The 12,570-nt window shown below is 38.3% G+C and overlaps 1 protein-coding gene across 1 annotated transcript in view; it reads right to left on the bottom strand.

Moving 5' to 3' along the window:
- Positions 1–12,570, bottom strand: part of GRM8 (glutamate metabotropic receptor 8) — a 755,014-nt gene that overhangs the window by 436,776 nt on the left and 305,668 nt on the right. The window lies entirely within an intron of this gene.

Raw genomic sequence — 12,570 nt, forward strand, 5'->3', positions numbered from 1 at the left:
TTTGATCTATTCAAGAAGAAATTCCATTCAAAAAAAAGGGGGAGATAACTTACTTAAAAAATGAATTTTGTCCCAATATTTGGCACAAAATATCAGAAAGGAAAATCACATACCAGGAAGGCAGTAACCTTTATAGTTAAGAGGTCTGCTCCTGAAGATAAAAAGATCAGTTATGCATCCTAACTCCCCAACAGCTAGCTCTCTGACCTTGAGCTCTAACCTAGACTCCCCAAGCCTCAGCTGCCTGTGTCTCAGTTTCCTGTGAATAAAAAGAAACAATGCACAAAGCACTTGTGTTTATACCCAGTTCATTGTAAGACTGCAATAGACATGGTCTAAATTAATTACCACCTGATCGTGAAAAGGTCACAATTACAAGCCAGGCATCTTAACCTTCGGTCTTCTGTGAGACTGACTTCCTTTTCAGGTTGGCAAGCCACAAATGTGCCTTAGGTTTCAAGGAAAAGCAGTAATTCAATCAGTAATTTATTTGTATTATATTTTACTTATATTTATTTACCAAGTGTTTTTATATCTTAGCATGGCATGTATGATCAATGTATTAAAATATACTGATAAAAAATCAGGTTCACAGGTTTTCTTAAAAACAGCTTCTAGGTTTGAGAAGCAAACTCTCATTTCTCTATGTTTGCAACCACCTAAATAAGAAACATCAGGTCTTTGAACTGTTGTTTCCTATTTGTGTGATATTGGCTAAGTCCCCAGACATCTTTGAGTCTAGGTTTTCCCACCTGTAACCTGGAGACAGTAATTTCTACCTCATGGATTGCTATGAGTATTAAATGAGATAATAATCAAAAGATGTTCACTACAATGCCTAGCATAGAGGAAGCATAGACAATGCAAAATTTATTATTGGTTTACATATTGCTACAATATACAAAATAGAAAAATACTTTCCATATCATAAACAATGGCACCCTCACATGAGTTTGAGACCCACTGATTATGGGGCACACATTTCGTGCTATGTTTTTATCATGTTAATGGGTCACACTGATCACCCAAGCACATTCCCTCCCAATCTCCATCAATGCCAAAACATTTTTTTTGCAAGCCTCTTGTCCAGGGATGGGATGCATTAGTGAAACACAGATTCTCCCCTCTGCAAATCTAAATGCCTCACATGAAACTGTATCTGCAATGTTGTTTCTTATTAATGCCACAGTCTATAGCTGACCACTCCAAGTTTGGCTAAGTAGTAATTACAGCAGTCTGTGTCACCCAGCAGCCTCCAAGACGTAATGATTTCACAAAACTAAAATTAAGTTTGCAGAGAAAATGGCTTCTTAGCCTTCAGAGAGCCGAATAGGACAATTAGTGTCATCGGCCAACCCAACATCCAGGGTGGAGTGGGGTCCTTATCTTCCACCCGTAACATGGAGATAAACCTAAAATTACAAAGCATGTTTGAAGAAAAAAAAGAGATTTTTCTTTTCTGGATTAAAATAGAACCTTTCCTCACCCACCTATAATTCCAATTCCTCATCCCATTTCTATCAGCATAGAAGATATTTAGCATCGCTTCTTTTCATCCATTGTTTCATCTTTATTTTTAAAACAATCAATCTTGCCCAGGGAAACATGTTTATAGTGTTTCTTCTTGCAGGTTTCTGATTATAGCCACCACTCAGTCTGACCCAATTTTCTAAGCTGATTTTGCTCCTCTGTGGAGCTGCTTGCTGAGTGGCTTCACAGTTCATCTGCTTCCATTTCCTAATGCCATTGTCCCTAGAACCACCTTGGCTGCATGTGGTGGGCACTTCATGAAACGGTCAATACTGGTGCTCTTCTTCACTCAGACCCCAGGGCAGCGTATGGACCCAGGTCACACTCCTTAGTGGGAGAAAAATTAAGACCAGAATCCATCATCTTTGTTGTCACCATGCAGACAAGAGCCCTTGATCCACAGTACATCAAAACAGAAATTAAAGAAGAACTTCAATTAAAGTGTTCTACTGGGTGGCCTTATGTAGGCACAGTCTTATTCTAGGACTTCTGTCTATGCTGGAATATCCCCTTATAAAGTCTTGTCTGTCTTCTATGATTGTCATTTGGGGTCTTATTTTTTTTTCCCCTCTCTCTTCCTTTGAGGATGTCTTCGACTTTGTCCAGTTGGATTGTTTGCTGCTTGGCTGGTTGTCACGGCTAGGAGCCCAGGCTAGAGCCAGTGCCCACTGTGTAATCATTGCAGATTATGTGATTGAAAGGGGGCTTTGTATATCATTATTTGCTTGCTTGGCCAGTTTTCAGGCTATTTGTTTGCATTTACCTTGAAACAAAGGCAATGATAATGAGGCGCAGAGTTTCACACATTTTAGTTCACCATCTCCGCAGGAGATTTTTATATAGGAACGTGATCCATGTTCAAATTCTACCTATCCATCCAAACCAAGTCTACTTGTCCCTGCTCCACTGAGCCTTCCCTCAATCCCTCACTCCTGTTTCCTTCTTTGAAAAGCCACAGCACTTCTCCTTATATCTCCCATGCCAGTTATTTCTAACCACATATTAAAATGGTTCACATCATGTTACGTCTCCCTTACTCACAACCTCTTTGCCTGATTCACTGGTGAAACTTTCCCAGGCCCTGCACTGCCTTCACCATATGCTCAGGAGACACTGGACCAAAGGACACACAACAGGGATTCAGTGGATCTCTTCAACCTGAGCAGGACCAATTCTAATTCTTCAGTCTCTAAAAAAACAGTCTTTCTATAACCAAAACAAGTAAATTAAAGCCCTTCCTAGAAAGGGCCCTCATTTATGTTTATATGAATCTGTATTATTAGCAGGACAAATTCATATAATTTTTTTAAATCATTAATTTTTACGTCCAGAAAAGTAGCAAACAAGATAACATTCAAATGTGACTATGGTGATAGAAGTTATAAACTCCAAAGTTTGTTGGATTTATAAATAATCAATATTAAAAATGAAAATTACATCTACCTAGAAACATTTATTAAAAAAAAACAGTTATTAAGTTCCTTCCCTCATATCAGATAAGACATAGATTTTTCTCCTAAATACATAGGATAAGTGAAAAACTTCCCTTTCTTTAAAAACTGAAATTTGATTTACAATTAAAATGCACTTTGTCATATCTTTCTGCAATACTTCTCATCTGGATTGGAGTAAAAAATGGAGGCAATTAATAAAGCCTGTTAATTTCATGAATTGTTTTCTAGGTAGTGACATTGAGATCCCTCTAGACTTTAATATTTTTTATGTTGGAAAACTACTTTCTGGATAGCTTGATTGCATGAGCAAACAAATCCTTAAACATCCACATTCCCAACTGAGGACAATAGCCTTGAGATCCATCATTATTCTATTTAGAATATGTCTATTTTTAAAAATCCAAAATTTCTTGATAATGAAGTAGTCACCATGTGGTCAAGATAACCACCTTGTAGAACTATATGCTTTTTTTTTTTCATTCTACATGCCTTTTGTCCTTCCTTCCTTATATCCTTTCCCCATTTCAGACTGCAAAAGTTGCCTAAAGGCTGAGACCATATTGCCAATAGTTCACTTTAATTGGAAGCAGTAGGTGCTTAAGCACTCATTACTTGATGAGGAACATTGCAATAGCAAGCTTAGTTTATAGGTCAGTACTAAGAAGGCCAAGGTCTTGGACCTGACACAGGTGGATGTTCGCTGTGCTCTATGACAATAAGCCAAATGCCTGGGTCTGTGCTGTTGCTCAACCATTATGTTGGGAGGAAGGGGTGAAGAGTATGGACCATGAAGAGAATGTGAATATTCTAGTGCAAGTCCCTATTGCAATCAGGGCTGGGGAGGTACAATCAAATATTGTTAAACTCAGAAGAATCAGATTGTGGTAAAAGTCAGAAGCACATACAGTGAAGATCAGACTCTTTAGTTCTCACTTCTGTTTCTTTCACACATTCAGGTGGGAGCCATGCTTCCATCAAGAACAAGGACTCGTGACATTGATCATCAAACCGAGAGTACACTCACTGGGCAGGTGAAGGAGGCTATCCCCATCATTTTGTGGGGTACATATTTTGAAAAAAAGGACCCTCTTAGATAATGATACCCAGGTACTGAACTGAAATTAAGTCAACTGAAATCATGTATATGGTGCAGTTTGGATCTCATTAAAATACAGTTTCTGATTCACTAGGTCTGGGGAGGGACCTGAGATTCTGCATTGGCAATAAACTCACAAGTTATGTCAACAATGCTGGGTCCTTGGTCCTCACTTTAAGTAGTAAGATTTGAGAGATTATCAGGTTGGTATGTGCATAGGAATCCTGAACCTTGAACACTTAAATGGTCAGGAAAGTTTTGAAGAAACTGACAAATACTAGCAGTCAGGGTCATCAAATTGTCAGGAATCCAGATATCAGGCAACTGACAACCACTCAGAAGGAATGTCAAAAGTAAGTCTCAACAAATGCCGAAGGCTCTGAGTCAGGTGCTCCTCCGTCTCTGCTTCTAGAGCAGGCAGCCAAAAGCTGTGGGATACAGAGCAGGAGCCTGGTCTCATGGGCACTGGCAGAGAGAAGTCACTGCCGCTGATCTTAAGCAGAAAGGTGTGGTGGTATTGATGAGGCAAGGAAGTAAAATGTACTCAAATCTCCGATCCCTGCTGTAAGGCTAAGACCAGAATTATACAGCTATTGGTCAAAGTCAGGCACAAACCTTACAAATCATTTTACCCAAAAGTTGTTGGATACTTATGGCTTTGCAGTTTTCTCCATCTCAAATACATTAAACCATTGCCCTGGGCTCCATTTGACTTTAACAGGGTGGAATCATTCTTGGGGAAATCCAAGGTGAAATCTTATCCACCTTTCCCCTCTCTAGTTGAGGTCTCTATATAAAAGGTGGTGGGGCAGCTGAAATTAGGCTTACAGAGTCATGTTCACAGGAAGTGCCACAAGCAAGTGTGCATCAACTGTGAGCTCAACAGAGTAAATAGACAAATTCACACGCACATATGCATTGATTTAGACATTACTCAAATATCTGCCAAAGGAGCTTTTCCCTTGTCTAAGGAAGGCACTTTTCTCTCTAAAGGACTCATTTCAATGGTGAGCTTAACAAAAGTTTAAAGATTAAACATCTAAGCTGAAAAGGTACATTACCGCTTTCTGTATCTTTCCAGGTTAGCTCAGTGGATCCCCTTCCTGGGCTAAATACTATTAGCATGCCAATAAAACTGAGGTCCTTAGGTTAGTATTGTATCCACGAAACACTAAAAGCCCCCATCAGAATCATGAAGCCTCTCCAGAGAACACCCAGCAACATGATGACAGACTAAGCTGACATGGACCTTCTGATTACAAACACATGGAGAGTTGTATCAGACATAACCTAAATAAATATTATAGCATCATCTGAACTTGAAGAAAAGATAGAAGATTCTCAGGACTCATAAACAAATAGGGAAGTCAAATTCAGGGCTGTGAGCTAGAGCTGTGGCTGGAAAGGTGAAAAGTGCATCCTGGGTTCGAAAGGTCAGGCCTAGAGTCCTGGCCTTGGATGTAGACCCAGTGGGGAACCAGAACTGAGCACCTGGCCCGCCAGGTCTTCCCCTGTCTTGAAGAAAAGACAGGAAAAACTCCACCCCTGCCCATGCATGCTGAAGTAAAGCTTAGTTTCCACTCTAAATAGATTTAAATTATTAAAGATGTTAAAACAATAGAAAAGGAAATTCAGAAGTGACATTTGCCATTACTATCTTATTTCCAACTATTGTAGCAAACAGAAAAAAAAATTAGTCAAGCTTTTTATGATCTTGATACCCAAAGGATAACACAAACAAAGCTAAAAGACAAACCACAGACTGAAAGAGGATAAGTGAATGTATATAAAATACAGACAGTATCAAGAATATACAAAGGACTTACAAAATCAATAAGAAAAAGCCAAATGAGATACGTGCTGGTATTTCACCAAAAGTAAGACCCCCAATTCCATTAAGTATATTGGAATTGGCTCAACTTCAATAATAATAAAAAAAAGGTAAAATGACTAACAACATGACATTTCACATCTATCATGATAATAAATATTAAAAAGTCTGATACCAATTGTGGGTTAAGATAGGGAAAATTTTAATACACTGCTGGTGAAAGACAAATTTGGTACCAACCCTTTGGGGACAAATTAAGAATATAGAATACAGATGAAGATGCACATGACCTAAAAGCCAGCAATTGCACACCGAGGTGTTGACCCTAGAGAAACTCTGACATATGTACACGGACATGTGACTAGGATGTTCCCTGCAGAAATGTTTGCAACAGTGAACAGTGAAAAACAGAAAACCTAAATGTTGGAGAAAGCAATAAATAAATGTTGGTATGTTCTATCTGCAATATTTTATTTCTTTCCCTTTATGAGAAAAGAGCACAGAGCCCAACGCGGGGCTCGAACTCACAAACCGCGAGATCATGACCTGAGCCAAAGTCAGACACTTAACTGACTGAGCCACCCAGGGGCCCCTCTTACAATTAACTTTTAAATAAAAGTGTATTATAAAGTCTGTTCAGAGCTACACATACTGTTAATGGAGTATCTATATCCCTAAAACATAATCAAGCTTATGACCAACAAATAAATTACATAAAAAATAGTTATACTATTAATAGTTTTGTATAGGGTATATACACTATGTGTTACACTATGTATATGTACACACACTGTATGCATATGTATATATAGTATATTATATATGATATACACACATACAAACCTGGAAGAATACAGAGAATTTTTAATAGTGTTAACCCTGGGGAGAAAATAGACTGGAAAAAGAGGATCAAGAGGGATTTTTTTCTGTATTACTCTACTGGATTTTGTGCTGTTCATATATTTATGAATAGGTACTCACATGTTCTAGTATATTGATTGCATTGATTCCCCAGTTAATGATATTTCTTCATCCATAGCCTTTCCTATAACTTTGAGGTTTCCTTCCACCTGACTCTGGCTGGGCTTGCGACTCACTTTGGCTTATAGAATGCAAAGGAAATGATGACGTGCCAAGTACAAGATTAGGTCTCAAGAGACTGTCACAGTTCTTTTTTTTTTAATTTTTTTTAACATTTATTTATTTTTGAGACAGAGCATGAATGGGGGAGGGTCAGAGAGAGAGGGAGACACAGTATCTGAAACAGGCTCCAGGCTCCAAGCTGTCAGCACAGAGCCCAACTTGGGGCTCGAACTCACGAACTGCGAGATCATGACCTGAGCTGAAGTCAGACGCTCAACTGACTGAGCCACCCAGGCGCCCCAAGACTGTCATACTTCTTGATCTTACTCTCGCATGGTTGGGCTTGCATTCTTGTAAAAAGCCTTGATTAGACTGTTGGAGGATGATTAACCAGGTGGAGGAGAGTCTAGTTATCCCAGCCAAAAGTTTTCTACACCTGTCCACAGATGGTTAATTCCCCAAACATATAAGAGTACCAAATCAAAATCAGAAATTTGCCTACTGGACTCACAGTGAATACAGAAGGTTGAGACCAGAAGAAATGTCCAGCTGACCCATAAACTCATGAACAATAATAAATGTTTATTGTCTTAAGCCACTGACATTTGCAGTGGTTTGGGCATGCCTTAATAGCAAATACATGCATTCACTATATATGAGATTTTTAGGAATGGAATAAAGGTCCATCCATTCTAGCAAAAGTAACCTGCTGATTCATATCTAGACACAACATGTAACAACTCCAATGATATTATTAATGTCATCATTAGGGTGTGACATCAGAATCTGTTCTATTTTTCCCACAAACTATCCAGCTTCTTATTTAGAAGATGTTCACATTATCTTCCATGAAGCTGGAGCCCCACCAATGTAGCCTCAAGTGGAATTTTTCAGCATATCATCTAGCATAGTGTGTTATATGCCTTCGTTTGCCCTTCATGAAGTTTCTCTGACTGATGCAAACAACAGATTGTTCATAAACATGTGCTGTTTTTGGCAGTAAAGTCTGAGCCAACATGAATAGAAAGAGAAATCAAGTCATTAAGTCTGCTCCAAACTGAGTCAACTACAGCACAGAGCCCTTCTTAGCAAACAGTATTATTCTGCATCTTATTTGCCTACATAGATCAAGTGATTGGTGTGACAGAGGGTACCTGAGAACCCAGAGGATACATTCTGTTACAAACTCCTGCTATGACTTTGGGCAAGTTATTTGAACTCTCTAGGTCTTAATTTTTTCTTTCCTTCCTCCTTTCCTCTATCCTTCCTTCCTTCCTTCCTTTCTTCCTTCCTTCCTTCCTTCCTTCCTACATAAAGAGGTTGAATGACTTATCTTTTAGGTTTCTCCCAATTTAAATGTCCCATGATCCTCTGACAGTGAAACAAACCCCGAGGCCTTCCAATCATAAAAGTAACCTTTTCGTTCCTCCTTAGTCCCCATAGATTTTGGTGTCCTTTCTCTCAATCCAAATCACTCATTTGAAAAATTTGGACTGAGATGAAGATTTTAGCCAAAAGTAAACTGAAAAGAAGTTTCTATCAGAAACTCCTTTATTCTTCATTGTTAAACTGGCAATATTGTATGTTCTCCAAGGAACAGATGTTGTAATTATGGTCAACATCTTCACCTCATAGATGAGGAAACTAAGGCCCTGAAAGCTCCTATAATTTACCAAAAGCCATACAAAGTCTTCTCAGGCAGCCTAAGTTCTAATTTTGTGTTTTCTAATTCCTGGTCTACCCATGAATCCATTCAAAAAAGACTTATTGAACACTCATTAGATACTATGCTAGGCACTAAGGACCCAAGGAGTCCTAAGACAAACTCATTGCCCTCATGGGGCCCACCATCTGGTGCAAGTGAAGGATGAAAGAATCTGTCACACGTGCTAAGGCAAAGGTGTTTGTGGGATGCTCTGAGAATCCAGAGAAAATAATATCTATTTGAAGAGACATGTAAAGCTTCATGGAGGAGGAGACAAGTAAGATGCATTTTTAAAAATAGTTTAGGCATACAGAGCAGAGAAGGATAGAGCGGAGAATATAGCATATGCAAAGGCATTTAAAACGCACACACACAGGGGCACAGGGCTCAGTTAGCTAAGCATCTGACTTTGGCTGGGGTCATGATCTCACAGTTCGTGGGTTCGAGTCCTGCATCAGGCTCTGTTCTGACAGCTCAGAGCCTGCAGCCTGATTCTGATTCTGTGTCTCCCTCTCTCTCTGTTCCTCTCCCACTCCTGCTCTGTCTCTCAAAATAAATAAAAACATTTAAAAAAAATTAAACACACACATACGCATACACCCCATACCCACACACATATACACACCAACATACATTACACATATGCACATACACACCACACACACACACACACACACACACACACACACACACACGTTTGGGAGACTGTAAGCAGCTGGATAAGCTTGAACCTAGGATACCGGTCAGGAATGTCAGGAGACATGAAAGAAGAAATAGGCAAGAATAGATAATGCCAAGGAAAGAGGCTATGGCTTTTGCCTAAGGAGGTGAGGATTGAGCCAATAAAAGACCAAAACAGGTAAAGGACATAGTTATCCTTGCTTTCGACCAAGAGCATGATCCTAACGAAGAGGAGACAAGCAGATCCAGCTAATGAGTTAGAGAAACAATTGATTAGGAAAGGAATGAGAGCAATGGGAGGCTAACACATGTCTACTGCTCTTTCCACTTGTCTCTGCTGGATTTTGTTTCCTCAGCCCCAAAGTACCATTTACCATCCAAAACCTGACCCCATGGGGAAGGCGTTGGAGATTCTCAGGGTTCTCAGCAGGGCCAAGCCTAAGGCCAGAGCCCACTGCCGCTCACAGCTGGATCTGTGAGGAAAAGCTGTGCTGATCCTAAAAGAAGCATGGCCTAGGGAATCCCTGAGACCCATAAGACTAATCATAGGTAGCACTGAAATAGTAAAGAGTCCAACAAGCCTGGGTGAAATCTTAGCTAGTGGTATACTAATTTAATAGCCATGTGACTTTAACAAGATTATTTGACTTCTCCAAGACTCAGGTAACTGCCTCCTGTCATGGATATATATTAAATGAAATGATGCATGTGAGGCACCCAGCACAGATCTGGCACATGGTAGGCACTCCAATAATCCATAACTATGATTATTATCATTTAGTGTCATGAAATCAAGCACCTTGTCTATTCCTAAAGAAGTCTGGAACCTGACAGATGGTCCTAGAAGCATTCTTCTTGGTATCTCACCCCCTTCCTTCCCCTCTTAGAGACTTCAAATGATAAAATATTAAACTTAAAGGCCCTCTCCTCTGCTCCATAGCAGCATTTCTTACATTCTTATGAAGCAGATTTAGTCTAACCTCAATAAAGGGTCAGATCTACCCTTGGAGTAGCTAATAAAATTTTAAAAAATTATTTTCTTCCTTCTACCAAGTAGACCCTCTTTTAAAATGTTAAGGAATACTAGAATCAAAATACATGTTACAGGCTTATATTTCATATGGAAAAAATAATATATCTGCCACCATTCCTCCTACCTCATGGTGGTTTTGAAAGAGCTAAGAGATGGGGTTACGAATGTCCCTTTAGATGGGAACTTTGCTGAATTTTTATCCACTCATTTCTTGTCTTCATAAATAAAAAAAAAGATGAAAGTAAAGCTAAATCTTCTACGTTGCTGGAAATCTTCATAGACCTGCAATACTTCTTATATAATGGAGACAGGAATAAGGATGGGTGGGAAAAGAGGAACAGAGCAAAGAGGAGTTAAGGGAAGGAGGGACTTTTACCTAAATAATTCTTCCTCAAAACTCTGAAACTTGACTTACAAGTTTTAAAAACTATAGTTGTGATGGAAGTGCTTCTTTTAGAACTGCAACCTTAAAGGAAGCCTGGAGGCTTCGGTCAAGCTTTTAAGATCAAAGGCGTGGGTTTAAAGTTGAGGTTAATTCCACTATGTAATACCACTAAAATTAACATCACAAACATTTAAAAAGCAAGGGATTGATTCATTGAATTTAACTATATCTTTTATAGGTAAGTATTTGGCAAATGTTACATTTATGAAAATACAGACTTGGTTGAATTGAGGGCCAGGTATTTCAGACATCCAAATTTACTGAGCTTTTATGTATGTATGTATGTACGTATGTATATATGTATGTATGTATGTATGTATGTATGTATGTACGTATTTATTTTCTGGTTAGTTTGTCCCTCTACTTGTTCTATTTTGTTTCACATTCAATTGATGAGATGTTAGAAAGAAGTGACAGAATGATCTGGTCAAATCTTCTGATAAGAAGAATAATACTACGGAAAAATATTCACAATAAAATTTTAAATGATGAAAGACACAAGTATTCCTATGGAGTACAATACCAGTTTGGTTAAAATATACACATCTTTATCAAAAGACACTGTGTACATAAGCATAGACAATTATCTGGAGGTATTTATACTAAGGTTGTAGCAGTAATTTTCTCTGTTCAGTAGCATTAAGAATAACTTCATTTTTCCAATGTATTCTCTCCCTCTCTGCCTTTCCTTCTCCCCTCCCTCCTCTTTCTTGCCCTCTCTTGGCATAAAAATAGCTATTAACTACTAAAAGATACCTAGTGTTACCAGCTGTGTATATAAACCAAACCATTAAGAACTTTGGCTTAGAGCATAAATCAGCATAACATATAAGAGCAATTAGCAACACAGTAATGGTTATCATTCCCAGTTTTTGGCTCACCATGCTCCATATGCTGTACTGTTTCCCATGGTTTAACTTTAACTCTGGGAGGTGGTCATTCTTATATTCTTATTCTACAGATAAGAGGAACATATCTACAGATAAGATATGAGGATATTAAATAACTTCATACAAAATGAAGTTCATAGTAAACTTCATACCAAACTTCATAACAAATTTATGTCTCTAGTTAATTGTAAAAGTCTAAAACTTTTGATGGTCCAAACAAAAATGGCAGAGATTGTTCTTAATCATCATGCTAAGGTGCAAACAAAAAGTCACAGACATGTGCAAAGACACCTCTAATAATAATGTTAAACTAGTAAACTATTATTACTTCTGCTTTGTCCCACTTGGGTTGATATAAATACAGCAGTTATATTTACCAACTTTGCCCAGTTTGCTCCATTTTAAAGTTTTTTTTAAGCTTTTCCTTTTCATGTCTTGTTGTTATAATATTAAGCCTCCTTAACCCTGTTAACTGGCATTCCTTTCTCCTACAGAAAGTGGTACATGAAGAAGATATTGTCATATAGCTATACAATGAAGCACAACACAGCTGTAAAAAATATTAAGGAAGATCTCTATGCATTGATATGGAGCAATTTCCAGGATATACTGTTAAGTGAAAAATCAAAGTACAAGAGAGTATCTCTACTATAGTACCTTTTGTGAAAGAAATAAGTTATTATAAGAAAATACATGTGAAAGTACCCATTTGTACAAAGGAAATGTGGAAAAGATTAACCTGAAAGTAAGGAGATTGGTTATATACAGGGAGTATGAAAGGATTGGAAAGAAGGGAGAATGGGTATAGGAGAACAGGAACAA

The sequence above is a fragment of the Panthera uncia genome, chromosome A2, assembly GCF_023721935.1.
Source record: "Panthera uncia isolate 11264 chromosome A2, Puncia_PCG_1.0, whole genome shotgun sequence".
Lineage (NCBI taxonomy): Eukaryota > Metazoa > Chordata > Mammalia > Carnivora > Felidae > Panthera > Panthera uncia.